This window comes from Lolium perenne, chromosome 3 (assembly GCF_019359855.2).
Source record: "Lolium perenne isolate Kyuss_39 chromosome 3, Kyuss_2.0, whole genome shotgun sequence".
Taxonomy (NCBI): domain Eukaryota; kingdom Viridiplantae; phylum Streptophyta; class Magnoliopsida; order Poales; family Poaceae; genus Lolium; species Lolium perenne.
Window position 1 is genome coordinate 86,357,909 of NC_067246.2, and position 13,465 is coordinate 86,371,373.

Sequence of the window (13,465 nt, forward strand, 5' to 3'; positions counted from 1 at the left end):
TACCTTATTGATCTTCTTGCAAAAAGGGGCTTCCCGGCTCGCTTCCGGAATTGGATTGTTGCTCTACTCAACACCGCCACCTCTAGGGTACTTCTAAATGGGGTGGCCGGCCCTCCTTTTAGGCTTGGCCGCGGTCTAAGGCAAGGAGACCCCCTCTCGCCACTACTCTTTGTCCTTGCCATAGACACCTTAGCCCAAATTTTGGAAAAAGCAACTAGCCACGACATTCTTCACAAACTCCGGGGTAGAGGCCACATCCTCCGCACATCACTATATGCGGATGATGCGGCTATTTTTGTTGCGCCTTTAAAAGAAGATGTTCAAAACCTTGCCCATATCCTCCATGACTTCAGGAAAGTTACCGGTCTTTGTACAAACTTCCACAAAAGCTCCGTTGTTCCAATACGTTGCGGAGATCTCAACCTCGATGACATCCCGGCCAAGAGAGAGTCCTTCCCAATGAGATACCTTGGGTTGCCCCTTACGGTTAAATGCCTTAAGAGGAAGGATGTCCAACACCTTGAGGATAAGTGCGCCGGCAAGCTACCTACTTGGAATGGAAAGTACATATATATGGCCGGCCGTTCCGCTTTGATCAAATCCGTCATCGCCTCCCAAGCCTACCACTTGACACCTCTATCCATCCCGATGGAAACTATCTCCTTCATCAACAAAATTGAAAGAGCCTTCCTTTGGTCGGCGAAAGAGCACACTACGGGTGCAAAATGCAAAGTAAATTGGGAGATTGTTTGTCGCCCAAAGAAGTTTGGTGGACTTGACATCCTACATACCGGAAAATTCGCAACGGCTCTATGTCTTCGGTGGCCTTGGTTGGAATGGAAAGACCCCAACAAAATTTGGATTGGCTCCGGTAACCCATGCTCCGACCAAGATATGGAGCTCTTCTACGCCGCCACCACAATCACGGTTGGCAATGGGTCCAAAACATCGTTTTGGTTTGCTCCTTGGCTTGAGGGGGAAAAGCCTATTGAGGTCGCACCGCTATTTTCGCCTCTTCAAAGAGAAAAAATGGAAGGTGGCACAAGCTCTTCATGACAATGCTTGGGTGAAGAAAGTTGCGCTTGGGGAAGACTTTACTTTTGAGCACCTTGCCCAATTCATTGAGCTTTGGACTCTCATTCAAAACTTCAACCTCAATGAAAACGTTGATGATGACATCTCATGGAAGCTCACCGAGAGTGGTCACTACACCACCAAGTCCGCCTACAATTTACAATTCATGGGACTCACCTACTCAAGCTTATACAAGTCTATGTGGAAGATGTGGGCTCCTCCCAAGATTAAGTTGTTCATTTGGCTTGTCCACCAAAATAGAATTTGGACCTCCGATCGTTTGGCCAAGCGGGGTTGGCCAAATTGTGGAGCTTGTCCACTTTGCAACCAATGCCTTGAATCCGTCGACCACCTTCTTCTCCATTGCCGCGTCTCCTTACGTCTTTGGGACAAGGCTAAAGAGAGATTTGATATCCATTCTATTAATACAAACGCTTGGGTGGGCCTAACCTTCACGGAATGGTGGACTTTGATATCATCGGGCCAAAACCGCAAGGGGATGACATCGCTTGCCATGCTCATTATTTGGGAGATTTGGAATGAGAGGAATGATAGCGTCTTCAAGAATAAGCGTGCCACATCGCAAATCATCTTCGAGAGGATCACAAAAGAGGCAAAGCTTTGGGTTCTAGCCGGTGCTAAGAATTTGAGTCAATTGATGCCGCGAGAGTAATTGTAATATTTTTTGAACCTTTTTACTTTCTTGTAAACTCCTTCTTAATCAATGAATGGGCAAAGCTTTTGCCCTCGTTCAAAAAAAAAAATGCTGCACTACAGCCAGAGACCAGTTGCAAAGAATATCTATCTCATGATCTGTTTTCTTCTTAATTATCTGCAAGTAATTCCTTCGATGAATCAGACCCTAGGTGAATGGTGGTTGCAAGCAAGGCAGAATACGCGAAAGGAAAATAGACGAGATCTGAACTCGCTCATCATACTAGCGGCTTGGTCCATCTGGCTTGAGAGAAATTTTCAAACAGATCTGTCCAACAGATATAGAAAGAGGCACAGTAGCGGAAGACTGCCAGCGCTGGTCATTTCAAGGTGAAGGAGCTTAGGCAGTTTTTCTGGTTCATCATGTTTGTAGTAGTACTTCTTTTCCTTCCAAGACTTACGTTCTGAGCCTTGTTTATTTGGCGCTTGGGTAGTTTAGGTCGTTTCTTCGGTTCCTGTTTTTTCTGGTGTTCTATTATGTAAACTTTTGGTGTACACCCGCTTAGCACCAGAGCATTTAACCTCAGGTAGATAAAGTTTTTTTTATCACAGTACTTTCTGGTCTGTTTATAAGTACTAGCACGATAAATGTCAAGCACCTTCTAGTCTGAACTTGAAGGAGGACTCCAAGTACAAGTATTATCTGAAGAAAGTTACATACTTGAGAGAAATATCAACTTATTCACATTCCTGGGCTTCATAAGAAACTTGAAGCTGCTACTTGGAACTTACAGCATTACGGTACATTATATAAGAAACTTGAAGCTGGTACTTAGAACTAACAGCATTACAGTACATTATTTCTTAGTTGGAAGGAATCTGACCAAATGCTAAGAAATAGTTACTTTGAACTAGAAAACTATGACTAGTAAGAGAAACAAATTAACATCTCAGAAATCCATTTGGTAAATCCAATCATAACTGAATACAAGTCACACAGTAAAAACGGAATCTCCAAACTGCGCTGTCTTTGAGACTGCCATCCATTCCACCAATCTCAGGACAGCTAAACGGGTGGTCACCGCTCTCTATTTCGTCGCCAGCACCATTGCCGTCAATCTGTCGCCATTAGCGCACACCCACGATACCTGGTCTCCAGCGCGTGCAATGGGTACGGGAGAGCAGCATGTGCCCCTCCTCTGGACGCCAAATGGCTCACTGTGCTGGAAGATCTGCACGGGGGGAGTGCCTCTCACCGGACATGCCGATGCGTTGTGAAGTTTAACCTCACTACCTACATCAGTTTAAACTTGAAAGTAAGTACTTTATGTAAATTCAGAGATGTGTGCTTGTTAGCATCATCAAATAAATGTTTAAGTGTCAGTATAAAACAGCTACTCAGAACACCTACTCAAATAGCTGCCAACAATTTCAAATGGTTCGCCACATATTCAGAAGATGGTTGAACTGCTAATCGACGAAACTGAATTTGACACCTAAAACTAAACCATAACCTGTTAACTGAAGTTGACACTGGACTGACAGCTGAATCTGCGGTGGAACTAGTATACACATATCTCCAAATGTTCATGTCACAAAAGTGCAGACCAATAAGACTAGTTCTCACAGTAACGCCAATGGGTCGGTGGAGAAGAAGCAGTGGCGGCCGATCCCACAGGCGTGGAGGATGGTTGCCGGCGGCTTTGATCCTATGGGCAAGGCTGGCAGTTCCGATCCCCACGCTGCCTTCCACCAGCAAGACTGCCATCCATAGACTAACACTCTAACTACAGAAGCTCGACATCAAATATACTACCTCCGCCCCAGTTCATAGGGCTTGCACGTATTTTTAGGTCGTAAATTTTATCAACATAATACAAAATATATATTATAAAATATATATCATTAGAAAGCTTAGATATTGTACTTTCTAATGACATAGTTTTTGTACTATACAATTGATATTATGTTGGTTAAATAGGTAAACCTAGGGATATACGTAAGCCCTGTGAACTGGGACGGATGGAGTATATTGATATATGAGCACATACCAAAAATTCGGACAAAAGAAATTCCTACTGTTCATAGTCACTCGAATTTCCTCAAACCTAAGGAACATAATCATAGTATCAGATTATAACAACGTTACTACAGTTCTCTGCATTCTTACTGGAATATAGCCCCAACCAACGAAATAGAAAAGAAAATGAACTACAAAGAAGCAAACTGGTACAACACAGCAACACACACGGCAAGTAGCTTTTGCTTCAAAGTAGATAGACATATATGAGAAACCATGATTCTGGAAATGGGAAAAACTCTGAAACTGTAGCTTGATGGAACAGAAAACTCCAAGGAATGTGGAGCAGATTCCACGACTCCAAGGAAGGGGAACCTTGTAGCCTCGGTTGTCATGGAGGCGGTGTTCATCCCGGCGGAGGCGACGCCCCCGTCCTAACCCTAGCAAGAGTAGGACCGGCGGAAAAGCGCCAGCGTTGGGGCAGCGTCAACGGCCACCGCACAGCGTGGTGCTGCAGCCAAGCGAAAGGCGTCCGAGGCGGCGCCGACCAGCCGGGATCCACGGGTCTAAGGTTCGTTGTGGGGTAGCAGATAGGCGGCTAGCTCCACGTCTTGGAATCGCGGGAGGAGCAGAGGGTGGCTTCGGGTCGGTAGTAATCGGCGGCGCGGGGTCTCGCCGGAGCCGGCCGGAATCGACCGGCGACGGGGGCGGCGGGATGGGGATCGGGAGTGGAGCAAGCGGTGGATATGATACAATGAAGAAATTTTTTTTATTTTTTTATTTTTGGCGAAACAACAGTCTTTTTTTTTTTTGAGCAGATGGCGACACACCAGTCAGGAACGAGATGATGCCACGATAGGCTCTATTGGGCCAGGCCTCTTTTGTAAACGTGTGATCGCGGGGTCACCAGTTGAATTCCTATTGGTCGGACTTTTGACACCAGTATAAAAGCTTATGAACCATTGGATCGATGGAAATGGATGGGTAATATTTATTTGAGGGTACCACAAAAGACCTCAATCACATAGGTTCTGTCTGGATGTTTGTATTGACAGGCTTGGCATTGCATTCGGTGTAATATCAACATCATGGGATATTAACATTGAGATCAATACCGATATTTCTGTTTGGATGTCTAGATATTTGGTACCTAGAATTGATATCCTATCTGAATGCCAAAACCTGTTCGGATGGTCAAACTGATGTATTGTATTTGTATGAGAGTATGATCCTGATACATGTTTGCAAACGATTTCGTGTGAAAGTCTTGAATATATTGGAATGGTTATATGACATAACAATTAATAAAAGGCAAAAAATATATATAAATTGTCACATCATCTTTTAACTTTAAACAAACATGGAAAATTGAATGAATTAAATTCAACAAGTACTTTCTTAGATCAGGTTGCAAACGTCTTTTCTTCCTACTCCCGGCCTACAGCCCGCGACCGCTGCGTCAATAAGATTGAAAGTGAGAGGAACTTCACAGAGAACTGGGGACGTGTGGTGACCCTGCGTACCACTGCATGTTGTAGTATGCCAGTCGTTGATATAACATTCACGAAGTACCATTCCGCAAATATTACATCCCTCAGAGTAGTACAACAGAACATAGCAGGTCCATAACTCATTCATTTATTATTACAAATATCATACACATGTCGTCTCGGAGCTCCTCTTGGGTCCTAAGAGGAATACTCCTGGGTTCGAGGCGAACCCAACTTAGCTTACAATATAAGAGTCTCATTAAGTTATACATTTATTTTCTCGAGCAGCTAAATACTAAGAGTTCGGGCTGCTCGGTTACTACTACTCTTTGGATGTTCGAGCTTGATCTCCTCAGGAAGCCTCCCGGTTCCGTAGACGATGAGGTAGTCTACGCCCTCGACACCTCCGAGAGAGGTGCAGTTCTTCATAGCCGATGATCTCGGCTCCTTCATTGTTGTCGTAGTCCTCCTCCAGACGATTCAGACAATCTAAGCATGGGATTTAAGAGTGGTATGAGTACGAGCGTACTCAACAAGTTCATTATAGATAAGAGGTGTTTAATGCTCTAGCTACGATATTAGACCAGAAAGTCTAATACCAATGCAAGTTTTGATAAACATTTCTTCAAGAGATTGCTTTTATTCCAAAGAGCTATGTCCGTCAGCCTTCACCGGTTTACTAGAACTTCATGGAGCACCTTTCCGGCCGCGTTCGCAGTTCCTTATCCCGGAACAGGGAGTGACAGGTCACAGTTCTTTACACTCTGTAGAGGTGTGTTACTTTACTCATAAGAGATCTTAACCTTGGTGCCAACCGGGCAGCTTTCCCGTCCACACTTCCTTCGGTGTGAGGCCCGGTATAAGATCTAGCCAATCATGTTCCTCCGCTACCTCGAACACCCACCCTTTGTTGCATGCCCCGACCCTGGTTCCTCGCCGGTCCCATTATTCCCACTCACGGGTGGACCCCGACCACGACAACAGTTTGGGACTCGTTAACCAAACTCCTTCGCCGGTAGCTGCAACCCATCATAGACCGCAATACCGTGGGGACTTAAGGCTTCCCCAGCCAACCGCTTGCACTTCGAGCGACAAGTGTCTACGGACTATGCCGTGGGGACTTAAGGCTTCCCCAGCCAACCGCTTGCCCTGACAGATACAAGTGTCTACGGTAAAGCGCATCCGTTGATGAACGAGAGGTGGAAACACTTTTGACTACTCCGTCCCACTCCGGATCTTATGGTTAACACGGGTATTACGGCACAAGAATCACTGGCGACATTTGTTGTTTAATCCTAGATGGATATAAACCCTTGCAATGGAACCTCCACCATATCAACACAATCCATGGTTCCATTGCCCACCACATAGTCATATTCATAGTTATGAAAGTAGTGGTTTTGATTTTTATGCAATAGTGATAACCATAATACTTTGCAAGTAATTTGATAGAAATACTCAAATGACATGAGCAAGTGATGAACTTGCCTGAACACTGCAAAGTTTTGCAGTTGGATGGTGTGGACTGACCCTTGTCCTGCGGTTACGAAAAATAGCATCATTGTCCGATAAGGGCAATGGTTAAAGAAGCAATTATGCATGATTCCAGTTTTAGGGTTTGATTCCCCCCTTCCGATGTCGTTATTATTTCATGTGACAGGTTAATACTAAGAATAATTTAGGGATACCCTGTTTAGGGTAAAATACAACCTTGAAATGCTGTCAAGGTGTTTTTAAACTCTAATTGTATTTATGGACTTATTTTCGTTATTGAAAATAATATGTGTGATTTAAATCATTATTTAAATTATCAAATTAAGACCTATTCTTATTTGTCTTCAAAAATTCTCTTTGATATTTTATTTAGATAGAGAATTTTATGCTGATCCATTTACATATTTTTAATTATGTTTTTAGAGCTCTTATCAATTTCTTATTTAATTTCAAAGTTTCAGGTTTTTATTAAATTGTGAAAAGACCATATTACCCTTGGGCCCCACCTGTCAGGTGGCCCAACGGGTTAGGTGTGGCCGACCCACCTGGTCCGGCCCAACCCGCTCACTCTCTCTCTCTCTCGCGCTCGTGTCCGAACCCTAACCCTAAAGCTCTAGCGATGCCGTGGTCGCCGCCGTCTTCTCCGATATTTCCCGGCCGCTTCCGGCCATCGCCGCCGGCGAGATGGGGCGCATTAGCACCGCCACTTGACGGCGCACCAGATCATCGGCGTCGATCTGGTCCTAGCCGCTCCCTTCGCTGATCCCCATCGCGGTCGCCCTCTCTGTGCTGCGGTGCTCTTCGGCGTCTCTGGTGGGATGGCGCCGTTGAGCCCTTCGCCGCCGTGGTGCGGGGCGCTGCGGCGCTAGGCGGAGCCTGGCCTGGCCTGGCCAGGTGCCGTCGTGCTTTCGATGCGCGCCGCCGTGGCCGCCATGGCTGCGGCAGTTGTCTGCTCGCCCCAGGTACGCCACTTCCGATCCCCTCCTCTCTCTCACTCGCTTTGCTCTTCTTCTTCCTCCAAAGAGCTTCTGCTGCGCCTAACTCGCTGTGTGTGCGTACGCTGCTTTGCTGCTGCGCTGATGCTTGTGCTGCTGTGCTGTTCATGCGGCTCTGCCTCACTAGCCTTGATCATGGTCGCCATGGCCATGCCAGAGCTTGCCTTCCTTCTGTGCTATCCATTTCTTGTTTAAATTCCCTTCTATGGCTCTATTATTGTTACTAAGCTCGCCAGATGCTCAATTGTGTTCCTATAGGCTTGCTCATGAGCATCTTGTAATGCTCAGGGACTGCTTAATGGTTACTGTCTTGCTACAATTAAATCCATTTGATTGCTTAGTGGCTCTGGTTGTGGTGATGGTTTAATTATATGAGTGTGCTATTCATGTCAGGCTTGATCCAGTGGTACATCATGTATTTGATGTGCTTCTGGATACAATTACAGTTCATCCATTTGTTATCTGTGAAGCAGTTGTTGTTTACCTGTGGCCAATTAATTATCTGGTCCATGCTCTGTTGCTTAGTGATGCTCTAGCATGCTCTAGCATGCTATAGCAGGCTCTGATGATCATGTGATCATCAACAGCTGGTACTTGGTTTGCTTATCTGTTGCCTGTGCATTGCGGTTACCTATCTATGTGTATGTGTGTGGCACAGATCAGTGCTGGTGCTTGCTCAAGCATCAGCTGATGCTTGCAGTGATCCTCTGGATCATTAGCAAATGTCTGTTTCATGATTTACTTGTTAATATCAATTATCTGTGTTGCCTATATTGATTGAGTGGATAATTGATGTGAGCTGTGATACAGTGATGATCATCACAAGTGATTGGCTTGGCTAGATGGATGCCAACAGTGGTTGGGAACCCTAGCAATTCTTTGAACCCAACCAGGGTGATGATATTTGTATTTGGCTTGGTGGTTTGGCTGTTCTAGGGTTTGAGGTGACCCTGGCAGTAGTCATATGCTGCCCTAGGGTAGCTCCCCTATTTGTTGGCTTGTTGTTGCTCACCAAATGCTTTCTGGGTGATCCATTTATTGGATTGCCAGTGGCTCTTGATGTTGAAATCAAATAGACAATATTTTGTCTAGGTCTGATGGTCAACTAGCTGTAGGTGCTAAGTGTGTGTAACTAGGCTAACTTGTGCTCTCATCTCTTGCTGGATTTCTTCAGTTATGCAATGATTGTCATATCTCTTGTTCCCTTTTGATGATTGACCAGTGGCCTTTCTGCTCTTGCTTGCACCATATGGCTTAATAGCCAGATGATGACACAACTTGGGTATCACACCCTTTTGATTATGTGCGATTGATGCATATGCTTATATATGAACAAAACCATCTGGTTTGTCCATGATGCTTGGTATACCTCACTCCAGCTCCTAGAATGTGATGTTGGTGTAGAGGTTTGCCTCTGTGTTGGTCTTATGGTTGCTTTGCTTGCCCTGCTCCTCCTAGTGACTTGATGAAACTTGATTTAATTCAGTGGTGTGCTGGAATAGATTGAACAGTGAGGCTGTTCTATCCGTTCTAGCTGTTCTTGGTGTTCTTGGTGTTCTTGGTGGCTTAGCAATTCAGTTCTGCCGATGATTGAATCAAATGACTAGGGTTTGGCTGTGAAAAGCTTTTATATGCTGCTGGCTTGCTCTTGTTGGTCGACAGCACTACCTCTTTCCATGGTGACTCACTGTGTGTGTGTGTTACACATGCACACAGCCTTGTGTGCTGCCTGGTTGTGTGTGTGTGCAAGTCCAGCTTGGGACTTGTGCTGGTGAAGAGATCAGCTCGGCAGCTTGATCATATCCCCTCCATTTCATTTGTTTGCTAACCTACCAAGTGGCTTTGCCACTTGGCTTAATGATCTGGTTGTTGTGCTGTTTGCAGGGATCAAGTGTTGATCAGGATGAATTCAAGATCATCAGGATCAAAGATTTCATGAAATTCACAATGTAGTTTAGGTTATTTAGATAACTTGTAATTTTCCTTTTTCTTTTTCTATTTATTCAATTCTTGTAATTTGTTGTAATTCCATAATTCAAATCTGGATATTGTAAAGACAATGTATTATGTGTGTGATGATCAATAAAGCTCAAGTTTTCCTTATTGAGCTCAATGTAATTGTTGTATTATTTATGTTCTTGCTTAATGATAATTGTGTGTTAAATTATCTCTAGTTTGAATTATTTGATAATCATTTGATGTTTGAATTTGAAATTCAAATTCAAATTTGGTTTGAATTCATTCAAACAACTTCACTTATAATTCAATCATGCAACTTAAGATTTCAATGTAATATCACTTCTCTCTTCTCAAAACCCTAATTTAGATAAGTAGGAACAAGTTCATCGCACTCTCGAAACCCTAACCCTGTAAGGTGTCGAGAGAGAAACCTGCCCCCCTTCGATGCAGTTTTGTTTTAAAAGCGCGAAATTTCCCCGTAAATTACAATGCAATGCACATCCCTTTCTAAAATCTACCCCTCGATCGTCTCTAAACCTGGGATATTACAGCCTTCCCCCCTTAAAGAAAACTTCGTCCCAAAGTTGTGGTTGTAATACCTGAAGAGTTCGGGTTATGTTTTCCTCAGGTCTTCCTCCTTTTCCCAGGTGGCTTCCCTCTCGGGATGGTGCTTCCATTGTATCTTGCAGTACTTTATCGCTCGATTCCTGAGTTGTTTCCAGTTCTCCTCGAGAATCTTCGCTGGCTTCTCGATGTATGTCAAATCTGGTTGTAACTCAAGCTCTTCATGTGATACTGGTTCATCTGGGGTCTTCAAACAGTTTCTGAGTTGCGACACATGAAATACGTTGTGAACCTGGGATAACCTTCCCGGTAGTTCCAATTCGAAGGCTAACCCTCGGTTTTGACTCAAAATCTTGAAAGGTCCGATGTACCTAGGGCTTAGCTTTCCTTTCACTCCAAACCTCTGAAGTCCTTTCATCGGGCTCACCTTAAGGTATACCATGTCTCCAACTCGTGGCTCCCATGTTCTCCTCTTTTGATCGGCATAACTCTTCTGTCGGCTCTGGGCTATCTTGAGCCGATCTCTGATAATGTCAATTATTTGTTGCTTTTCCTTGACATAATCAGGGTTGAACTCTTTGCTTGCTCTGGCTTCATACCAGCATATCGGTGATCTACACTTTCTTCCATACAGAGCTTTGAACGGTGCCATCTTGATGCTGCTTTGATAGCTATTATTGTATGAAAACTCTGCTAGTGGTAAGTGCTCCTCCCATGATCCTCCGAAATCTAGGGCACAAGCCCTAAGCATATCCTCTAAGATCTGGTTAGTTCTCTCGGTTTGTCCACCTGTCTGGGGATGATAAGCGGTACTAAAGTCCAACTTGGATCCTAAAGCTTCGTGTAGTTGCTTCCAGAATGCTGACGTGAACACGGATCCTCGATCCGACACGATCTTCTTGGGCACTCCAGGCTTACTCACGATCTCTTTGATGTAAAGATCGATGAGTTTCTCTCCTTTATCCTGCTGATTTACCGCTAAGAAGTGTGCACTCTTCGTCAACCGGTCCACGATTACCCATATCATGTCCTTCTTTTTATTAGTCATGGGTAGTCCGGTGATGAAATCCATCCCTATTTCCTCCCATTTCCACTCTGGAATAGGTAAAGGTTGTAACTTTCCTGCCGGACTCTGGTGTTCAGCCTTCACTCTTTGGCAGGTATGGCATTCCGCCACATATTGTGCTATTTCTCTCTTCATATTGTTCCACCAGAATAACTCCTTTAGATCCATGTACATCTTTGTACTACCCGGATGAATGGAGTATGGTGTTTGATGGGCTTCCTGGAGTATTACTTCCTTGATTTCAGCAATATCCGGAACACAAATTCTCTTTTGAAACCATAGTGATCCTGATTCTCCTCGGTGAAATTCTGATGGTCTTCCTTCATCTATCCTTCTCATCTCCTCCACGATGAATGGATCATCCAGCTGACCCATCATTATCTCATTCTTCAGGTTGACATTTAGCTCATCGGCTACTTGTAAAGTCGATAGTCCTTCATGAGCTTCCTTCTCCCAAAGTTGTATTTGGGCTTGACTTATTTCCTTCCTCAACTCCGGTGATATTTCTTGTTCTACTCCGCCAGTGCTCTTCCTGCTTAAGGCATCTGCTACCACATTGGCTTTTCCAGGAGTGTAATTGATGGTCAAATCATAATCCTTGATCAGTTCAAGCCATCTTTTCTGCCTCATGTTGAGTTCCTTCTGAGTGAAGAAGTATTTGAGACTCTTATGATCTGTATAGAGCTCACACTTGGCTCCATAGAGAAAATGTCTCCAGGTTTTGAGTGCAAATACAACTGCTGCTAATTGTAAGTCATGTGTTGGATAGTTTACTTCATGAGGTCTGAGTTGTCTCGATCCCTAAGATATCACTTTCCGATCTTGCATGAGTACGCAACCCAATCCATGCTTGGATGCGTCACAATACACGGTGTAATCCTTGCCAACTTCAGGAACTGCTAATACCGGTGCTGTGGTGAGTTTCTCTTTCAGAGTTTGAAAACTCTTCTCACACTCCTCTGACCACACGAATGGTGTGTTCTTTCTTAATAGCTTTGTCATAGGTCCTGCTATCTTGGAAAATCCTTCAATGAATCTCCGATAATATCCTGCCATTCCTAGGAATCCTCGGATTTCCTTGACAGTCTTGGGTGCTTCCCATTCTAGAACTGCTGCTACCTTGCTCGGGTTAACAGCTATTCCATCTTTACTAATCACATGACCAAGAAATTCCACTTGATCTAGCCAAAATTCACACTTGCTGAATTTGGCATAGAGTTGATGTTCTCTTAGTGTTTGCAACACTAACCTCAAATGTTCAGCATGTTCGGCCTTGTTCTTGGAATAGATCAAGATATCATCGATGAATACGATGACAAACTTGTCTAGATATGGCATGAAAATCTTATTCATGAGATTCATGAATATTGCTGGGGCATTGGTTAATCCAAAAGGCACTACAAGGTATTCATGATGTCCATACCTTGAGACAAAAGCAGTTTTCGGAACGTCTTCCTTCTTGATCTTTATCTGGTGATAACCGGATCTTAGATCAATTTTGGAAAAGACTCACGCGCCTCTAACTTGATCGAATAGATCTTGTATTCTTGGAAGTGGATACTTATTCTTGATTGTGACGTTGTTCAGATTTCTGTAGTCTCCGCACATCCTTCTTCCTCCATCTCTTTTATCCACGAAGATCACAGGTGATCCCCATGGTGAAACACTTTCCTGTATGAATCCTTTCTGCTCCAAATCATCCAATTGCTCCTTAAGTTCTTTCAACTCCTTGGGCCCCATCTTGTATGGTGCTTTAGCAATCGGGGCTGTTCCTGGAATTAGGTCGATAGTGAATTCTATCTCCCTATCTGGTGGCATACCAGGTAATTCCGCAGGAAACACATCCTGGAATTCATTCACTACAGGTATATCCTCTAACTTCACCTCCCTCATGCTGTTCAACTGTAGCTCCACTTCAATCTGTGTATGTTTGTCGCCTTGGTAGATCATTCTACTTCCATCGGGGCTTTTCAAGGATACTGTCTTGTTCACACAGTCGATCAATGCTCCATTAGCTTCTAACCAGTTCATACCAAGAATGACATCAATGTCCTTCATCGGTAAAATGAACAGGTCCGCGTCAAATGCGCACTTATTGATCATAGTGACTTGTTTTTGTTTGGTGTGGGTTACTACTATCGTTCCCCCC

At 44.1% G+C, this 13,465-nt stretch overlaps 1 long non-coding RNA gene across 1 annotated transcript; it reads right to left on the minus strand.

Annotated features, from left to right (window-relative positions):
* Positions 1–2,446: 2,446 nt before the first annotated feature.
* On the minus strand, positions 2,447–4,636 carry LOC127341723 (uncharacterized). The gene is made up of 2 exons (XR_007875782.1): positions 3,356–4,636; positions 2,447–3,022 (listed from the first exon to the last, which is right to left on the minus strand). It is a non-coding gene; the product is annotated as an uncharacterized lncRNA (long non-coding RNA).
* Positions 4,637–13,465: the final 8,829 nt, after the last annotated feature.